We start from the raw sequence: 7,831 nt of genomic DNA on the forward strand, positions 1-7,831 counted from the left end.
CATGTCCTTGATGATTAGTGATGTTGAGCATTTTTTCATGTGTTTGTTGGCTGTTTGTGTATCTTCTTTGGAGAAATTTCTACTTATGTCCCTTGCTCACTTTTTGATGGGGTTGTTTTTTTCTGATGCTGATTTGTTTGAGTTCCTTGTAGATTCTGGACATTAGTCCTTTGTTGGATGCATAGTTTGGGAATATTTTCTCCCACTCTGTGGGTTGTCTGTTTACTCTGCTGATTATTATTATTTACTGTGCAGAGGTTTTTTTTAGCTTAATTAGATCCAATTAATTTTTATTTTTGTTGCATTTGCTTTTGGGGTCTCAGTAGTGAATTCATAGCCTAAGCCAATGTCCAGAAGAGTTTTTCTGATGTTAGCTTCTAAGATTTTTATGATTTCAGGTCTTAGATTGAAGTCTTTGATCCATCTTGAGTTGATTTTTTGTACGAGGTCAGGGATGCGGATCCAGTTTTCTTCTTTTATATGTGGCTTGCCAGTTTTCCCAGCACCATTTATTGAATAGGGTGCCGTTTTCCCACTTTATCTTCTGTACGCTTTGTTGAAATCAGTTGGCTATAAGTATTTGGCTTTATTTCCGAGTTCTCTATTCTGTTCCATTGGCCTGTGTGCCTATTTTTATACCAGCACCATGCCATACTATATGGTATTAGTACTACAGCTTTGTAGTATAATCGAAGTCAGGTAATATGATGGTACTCACTGCCTGATTTTATAGTACTAGGTAACTATAGTCTTGTAGTATAATTTGAAGTTGGGTAACTTGAGAAGATACTTGATATAATTTCAATTTTCTTAAATTTATTGAGGCTTGTTTTGTGGCTTATCATATGGTCTACCCTGGAGAATATAGTACTAGGTAACAACAGCCTTGTAGTATAATTTGAAATTGGGTAATGTGATGCTTCCAGATTTGTTCTTTTTGCTTAGTATTGTTTGGCTATGTGGGCTCTTTTTTGATTCCATATGAATTTTAGGATTTTTTTTCTAGTTCTGTGAAGAATAATGGTAGTATTTTGATGAGAATTGCATTAAATCTATAGATCGCTTTGACAGTATGGTCATTTTTACAATATTGATTCTTCTCATCCATAAGCATGGAATGTGTTTCCATTTGTTTGTGTCATCTGTGATTTATGTCAGGAGGGTTTTGTAGATTTCCTAGTAGAGAGCCTTCATCTCCTTGGTTAAGCATATTTGTAAATATTTTATTTTATTTTTTGCAGTTGTTGTAAGAGGGATTGAGTTCTTGATTTGATTCTCAGCTTCATCATTGTTGGCATATAGCAGTACTATGGATTTGTGTACATTGATTTTGTATCCTGAAACTAGTAAATTCATTTATCAGATCTAGGAGCTTTTTGGATGAGTCTTCAGAGTTTTCTAGGTATACAATCATATCGTCAGTGAACAGTAAGATTTTGACTTCCTCTTTTCCAATTTGGAAGCCCTTTATTTCTTTCTCTTGTCTGATTGCTCTGGCTAGGACATCCAGTTCTATGCAGAATAGAAGTGGTGAATGTGGGCATCCTTGTCTTGTTCCAGTTCTCAGAAGAAATGCTTTCAGCTTTTCCCCATTCAGTATGATGTTGGCTGTGGGTTTGTCATATACGACTTTTATTACTTTGAGGTAAATCCTTCTACCCTTATTTTGTTGAGGGTTTTTATTATAAAGGGATGCTGGATTTCGTCAAATGCTTTCTCTGTGTCTATTGAGATGATCATATGGTTTTTGTTTTTAATTCTGTTTATGCGATGTAGTTGACTTGCATATGTTAAAGCATCCCTGCATCCCTAGGATGAAACTCACTTGATCATGACGTATTATCTTTTTGATATGCTGTTGGATTTGGTTAGCTAGTATTTTGTTGAGGATTTTTGCATCTGTGTTCATCAGGGATATTGGAATGTAGTTTGCTTTTTCATTATGTCCTTTCCTGGTTTTTATTAGGGTGTTACTGGTTTCATAGAATGATTTAGGGAGGACTCCCTTTTATCTTTTGGAATAGTTTCCATAGAATTTGTACCAATTCTTCTTTGAATGTGTGGTAGAATTCAGCTGTGCATCCATCTGGTTGTGGACATTTTTTTTGTTGGCATTTTTAAAAAATTATTGATTCAATCTCACTGTTTGTTATTGGTCTGTTCAGAGTTTCTATTTCTTTCTGATTTAATCTAGGATGGTTGTATATTCCTGGAAATTTATTAATCTAGGATGGTTGTATATTTCTGGGAATTTCCTCTAAATTTTCTAGTTTTATGTGCATAAAGTTGTTCATAGTAGCCTTGAATGATCTTTTATATTTCTGTGGTACTGGTTGTAATATCTCCAGTTTCATTTCTAATTGAGCTTATTTGAATCTTCTCTCTTGTTTTCTTGGTTAAATCTCACTAAGGGTCTATCATTTTGGTTGTTCTTTTCAAAGAATCAGATTTTGTTTCATTTATCTTTTGTATTGGTTTTCTTGTGTGTTTCAATTTTATTTAGTTCTGATCTTTGTTATTTATTTTCTTCTGCTGGTTTGGGTTTGGTTTGTTCTTGTTTCTCTACTTTCTTGAGGTGTGACATTAGGTTGTCTATTTGTGCTTTTTCAGATTTTTTGATGTAGGCATTTAATGCTATGTAGTTTCCTCTTAACACTGCTTTTGCTGTATCCTATAGGTTTTGATCAGTTGTGTCACTATTATCATTCATTTCAAAGAATTTTTAAATTTCCATCTTGATTTCATTGTTAACCTAAAAATAATTCAAGAGCAATTTGATTAATTTTCATGTATTTGTATACTTTTGAGGGTTCCTTTTGGGGTTGACTTTCAGTTTTATTCTACTGTTGTCTGAGAAGATACTTGATATAATTTTGATTTTCTTAAATTTGTTGAACTTGTTTTGTGGCCTATCATATGGTCTGTCTTGGAGAATGTTCTATGTGCTGACAAGAAGAATGTATATTCTGCAGTTGTTGGGAAGAATGTTCTATAAATATGTGTTAAGTCCATTTATTCTAGGGTATAGTTTAAGTCCATTGTTTCTTTGTTGACTTTCTGTCTTGATGATCTGTACAGTGCTGTTAGATGAGTATTGAAGTCTCCTACTATTATTGTGTTGCTGTCTATATCATTTCTTAGGTCTAGTGTAATTGTTTTGTAAATCTGGGAGCTCCAGTGTTAGGTGCATATACATTTAGGATTATAATATTTTCTCATTGGACTAATTCTTTTATCATTATATAATGTCCTACTTTGTCTTTTTGTTTTTTAACTCTTATTGCTTTAAAGTCTGTTTTGTCTGATATAAGAATAGTTACTCCTATTCACTTTTGGTTTCCATTTGCTTGGAGTATACTTTTCACTCTTTTGCCTTAAATTTATGTGAGTCCTTATGTATTAGGGCAGTCTCTTGAAGACAGCAGATATTTGGTTGGTGGCTTTTATGCATTCTGCCATTCTGTATCTTGTAAGTGTAACTTTTAGGCCATTAACATGCAATGTTAATGTTGAGATGTGGGGTACCATTCATTCATCATATTAGTTGTTACCTAGATTTTTTAAAAAATTGTATTATTGTTTTATAGGCCCTGTGAGATTTATGCTTTAAGGAGGCTTTATTTTAGTGCATATTGAGCTTTTGTTTCAAGATTTAGAACTCCTTTTTAGCTTTTCTTTTAGTTCTAGTTTGGTAATGACAATTCATTCAGCCTTTTTTTGTCTGAAAAAGACTTTATCTCTTTTTCATTTATGAAGCTTAGTTTTGCTGGATACAAAATTCTTGGCTGACAGTTACTTTGTTTAAGGAAGCTAAAGATAGGACCCCAGTCCGTTCTGGCTTATAAGGTTTCTGCTGACAAATCTGCTGTTTGATGAGTTTTCCTTTATAAGTTACCTGATTCTTTTGTCTCACAGCTCTTAAAATTATTTCCTTCATGTGGACTTTAGATAGTCTAATGACTATGTGCCTTGGTGATGATCTTTTTGCAATGAATTTCCCAGGAGTTCTTTGTACTTCTTGCATTTGAATATCTAGATATCTAGCAAGGCCAGGGATATTTTCCTCAATTATTTCCTCAAATAAGTTTTCCAAACCTTTAGACTTCTCTTCTCTGTCAGGAACACCAGTTATCCTTAGGTCTGGCCATTTTACATAATCCCATATTTCTTGGAAACTTTGTTCATTGCTTTTTTTTCTTTATATCTTTGTCAGATTGGGTTAATTCAATAGTCTTGTTTTTGAACTCTGAAATTCCTTCTTCTACTTGTTCTAGCCTATTGTTGAAACTTTCCACTGCATTCCCTAAGTGTGTCTTTCATTTCCAGAAGTTCTGATTGTTTTTTCTTTATGATATGTATCTCTCTGGAAAAATTTTCATTCATATCCTGAATTAAAAAAATGTTCTTTATGTTGTTTTTCACCTTTCTCTGGTATCTCTTTGAGTAGCTTGATAATCAACCTTCTGAATTCTTTATCTGGTATTTCAAAGATTTCATCTTGGTTTGGATCCATTGCTGGGGAGCTAGTGTGATCTTTTGGGAGTGTTATAGAACCCTGTTTTGTCATATTACCAGTATTAACTTTTCTGGTGTCTCCTCATTTGGATAAACTATTTCTTCAAAATGTTCTTGAATTTATTTTTGATTTGACTGTGTTTAAAAATTTTTTTCCCTCTTAAGGATCTGACTTTAATGTTTATAGTTTATAATAGCTGAATTTGATTGTTGGTGCTTGTAGGGGTGTAGACTATATGAGTTCCTTAGTTACAAAGAATCTTTGTGCACTGACTTTCCCAGATGCTGGTGGTAGTAGTTGTGCATTTGGTGTGTGGGCAAGTTTACTGTCTCCTATAGGGTCGGAATAACAGGGATCTATTGAAGTTTATCTCATTCTCCTGTGGTGTACACTTTATTTATTTATTCAGTTTTTCTCCAGTATTTTATTTACTAAGTAGATAGTTCAGGTTTCAGGCCAGTAGAGAGGTATCCCTAGTTTGGCACCAGTTGTAGCTAAAGCACTTGGGTAGATGTAATACTCAATGGTGGGCAGAGGTCCCAGCCTTGATGAAGATGGCTGGGGAAGCTCTCAATTAGATGTACTGATGATTTATCAGGGTGAAGAGTGGAAGCCACCTCAAATCTCCTGCCAGGCCAGCAGGAAAGCTATCTACCTCTGTGCTTTACTCCTGTCCCACTGTTCTGGCTATTCAGATCAGACAGGCATATCTTTTCATCTGTAGGAATGTTGATGTTCCAAGTAGGGAGGAACTGTGACTTTGCCTCTTGTGCAAGCCTGAATCTGGAGAGTACTCCTCCTGTGCGGCTTCAATCATCCTGAATTATTCCACGAAGGCTGTCTATAGGTGCATCCATGCTATATTCCCGTGGGAGAAGCCCCAGCTGCATCTGCAGTGAGGTACTGGGGAAACAAGGACCCTTTATCCAAGACCCTTCATGATCACAGAGGCTGTCTACCTGTTGGAGTAGAGGTGAAGACTTTCTCTACTGCACCCAACACTGCAATTGGGTCTCTGCTGTAAGAAACTTCCCACCAGCAGAAAGATCTGGGACTCGGGGCCTGCTGTTCAGATTCTTTTGTTTCATGGGTGTTCCCTTGATGTGGTGATTTCTCCCTTCCCCTACAAGGGAGACTTCCTGATAGCCAGACTGCAGTGTCTGTTATTGCTCTTCTGGGTCTAGCCACCCAGTGGGGCTACCAGACTCTGGGCTGGTGCTGAGGAATGTCTGCAAGGGATCCAGTGAGTGACCTGACTTCAAGTTGCCCATCACACACATATATTTTTACTAATGTATCGTTTTACTTTACATATTGCTTTCTGACCTACTTTTTTTCTCTTAACCTATTGTGAATAAATGAGGCCTTTGCCTTATTTCATCTTTCCTTGTGAATAAATAAGGCTTTTGCACATGATAATTTGCAATGATTGAATAGATATGGATGTATAGCATACCAATTATTATAAATGTAAGACTTGATACACATCTTAAATATCTTTGTATATTTTTCTAAATACTATCTTTAAATAATTATAAAGAATATATAAATGATAACAATTAAAATATTAACATTATTTAGTAATTAAAATAATAAAAAGTATCTTAAAATATATTTGTATATGTGGCCTTTTGCTCATAAGGATGTATGTTCTGTTTTGATATATATTGCTACATAGAAAAACTGGGCCAGGTATATCCACCCCCTTCATGGATTGTACAAACTTACCCATTTCCTTGCATCACTAACTGTGGGTTTTTTTTTTGCATCTTTTCCAATGGATAAGTAAAAACTTGTAACTCCCGCTTTAATTATTTGCATTTTTTAACTTACTAGTGAAGTTGAACTTCTTTTCTCAAGTTTTTTGGCCACTTATATTCCTTTTATTTTGTGAATTGTCATTGTGTGTCCTATGACCTAAATCTCTTAAACTTATTATTATTTTATTAAATTGTGAAATATGTTACAAATATTGAAGAATGGATCAAAATGTAAATATGGTTTAAAAGTTACTATAAAGTGAACACACATGTAATGACAACATGGTTTGAAGAAATAGGACTCTGCCAGTTCCTAGGGGCTCCCTGTCCCCCTCCTGATGTTGCAGCTCCTCTCCTCCCAGAAGTAACCCAGGAGTAACTGCTAGCATGACTTTCATGATCATCACTATCTTGCTCTTTTTTATAGTGGTACCACTTCTGTGGACATTCCTAAACAAAAGAGGCATGTTTGCCTGTTTTTGAACTGTGGATGGATGAAATACAATCTCATGCTTTCTCTTCTGGCTGGCTTGTTCTGCTCAATATTGTGTCTTGGTTCATTGGTGGAAAGCCTGTGGAGGACAAAGGGGAGACTTCTTTAACAGGTTTGAGTACTCCTCATTGGTTTAGCAAAGCCTTCCTTGGAAACACTCTGCAGTCTCTGATTCTTTCTACTCCATCCTTCCTCCCTGCTCATTATAAGGTCTGACCTCCATCATGATCTGAAGGCTCTTCCTACCAGTATTAATTTCCCAGGGCAGCTGTAACAAATTACCACACAGTTGGTGGCTTCAAGCAACAGAAATTTATTCCCTCACAGTTTTGGAGGCCAGTTTAAATCAAGGCGTCAGCAAAGCTGTGCTTCCTCCAGAGGCTCGTGGGAGAATCTTTCCTTACCACATCCAGCTTCTGATGGCTCAAAGAATTCCTTGGCTTGCATCACTCCAATCTCTGCCCCTATCTTCACATGGCCTTCTCCTCTTTCTCTCTCCCAAAGCTTTCTCTGTCTTTCCATTATAAGTCATTATCATTGGATTTATGGCTCATCTGGATAATGTTGGATGATGTCATCTGAAGATCCCTAACTTTGTTACTTCTGCAAAGACTCTTTTTTCCCCCCAGATATGGCCACATTCCCAGGTTCTGGGATATGGACTTATCTTTTTGGTGGCCATCAGTCAAGTGAACACTGGATCACCTTCTCTGGATCTCCCCCTTTATTCTTCACATGTGGGGCCCCCAGTAAATGGGTTGCATGTCTAATCTTATCTTAGCACCTGCTTCTTGAAGGACTTGAACCAACCACAAATCATTGAGCTAAAAAGCTAGTCCTGCCATTAGGAACGCCACTGCCTGTGTGGTTCCTCTGAGACATAGCCTCAGCTTGTGATGCAGGTCAGAGCCCTGTGAAGAAGAGGAAGCCCTGGATTGGGTAGTGAGAATCTCACACAGAGGAGCAGTTCTGGGGAAGATTTGGCCAGGCCAGCAGGGAATCCTTGAGCCCATTAAAAGAGTGCTGAGTCTCACAGGCAGAGCCTGCTGTAGTTCACCTACT

Source organism: Gorilla gorilla, chromosome 5 (assembly GCF_029281585.2).
Source record: "Gorilla gorilla gorilla isolate KB3781 chromosome 5, NHGRI_mGorGor1-v2.1_pri, whole genome shotgun sequence".
NCBI classification, from domain to species: Eukaryota; Metazoa; Chordata; class Mammalia; order Primates; family Hominidae; genus Gorilla; species Gorilla gorilla.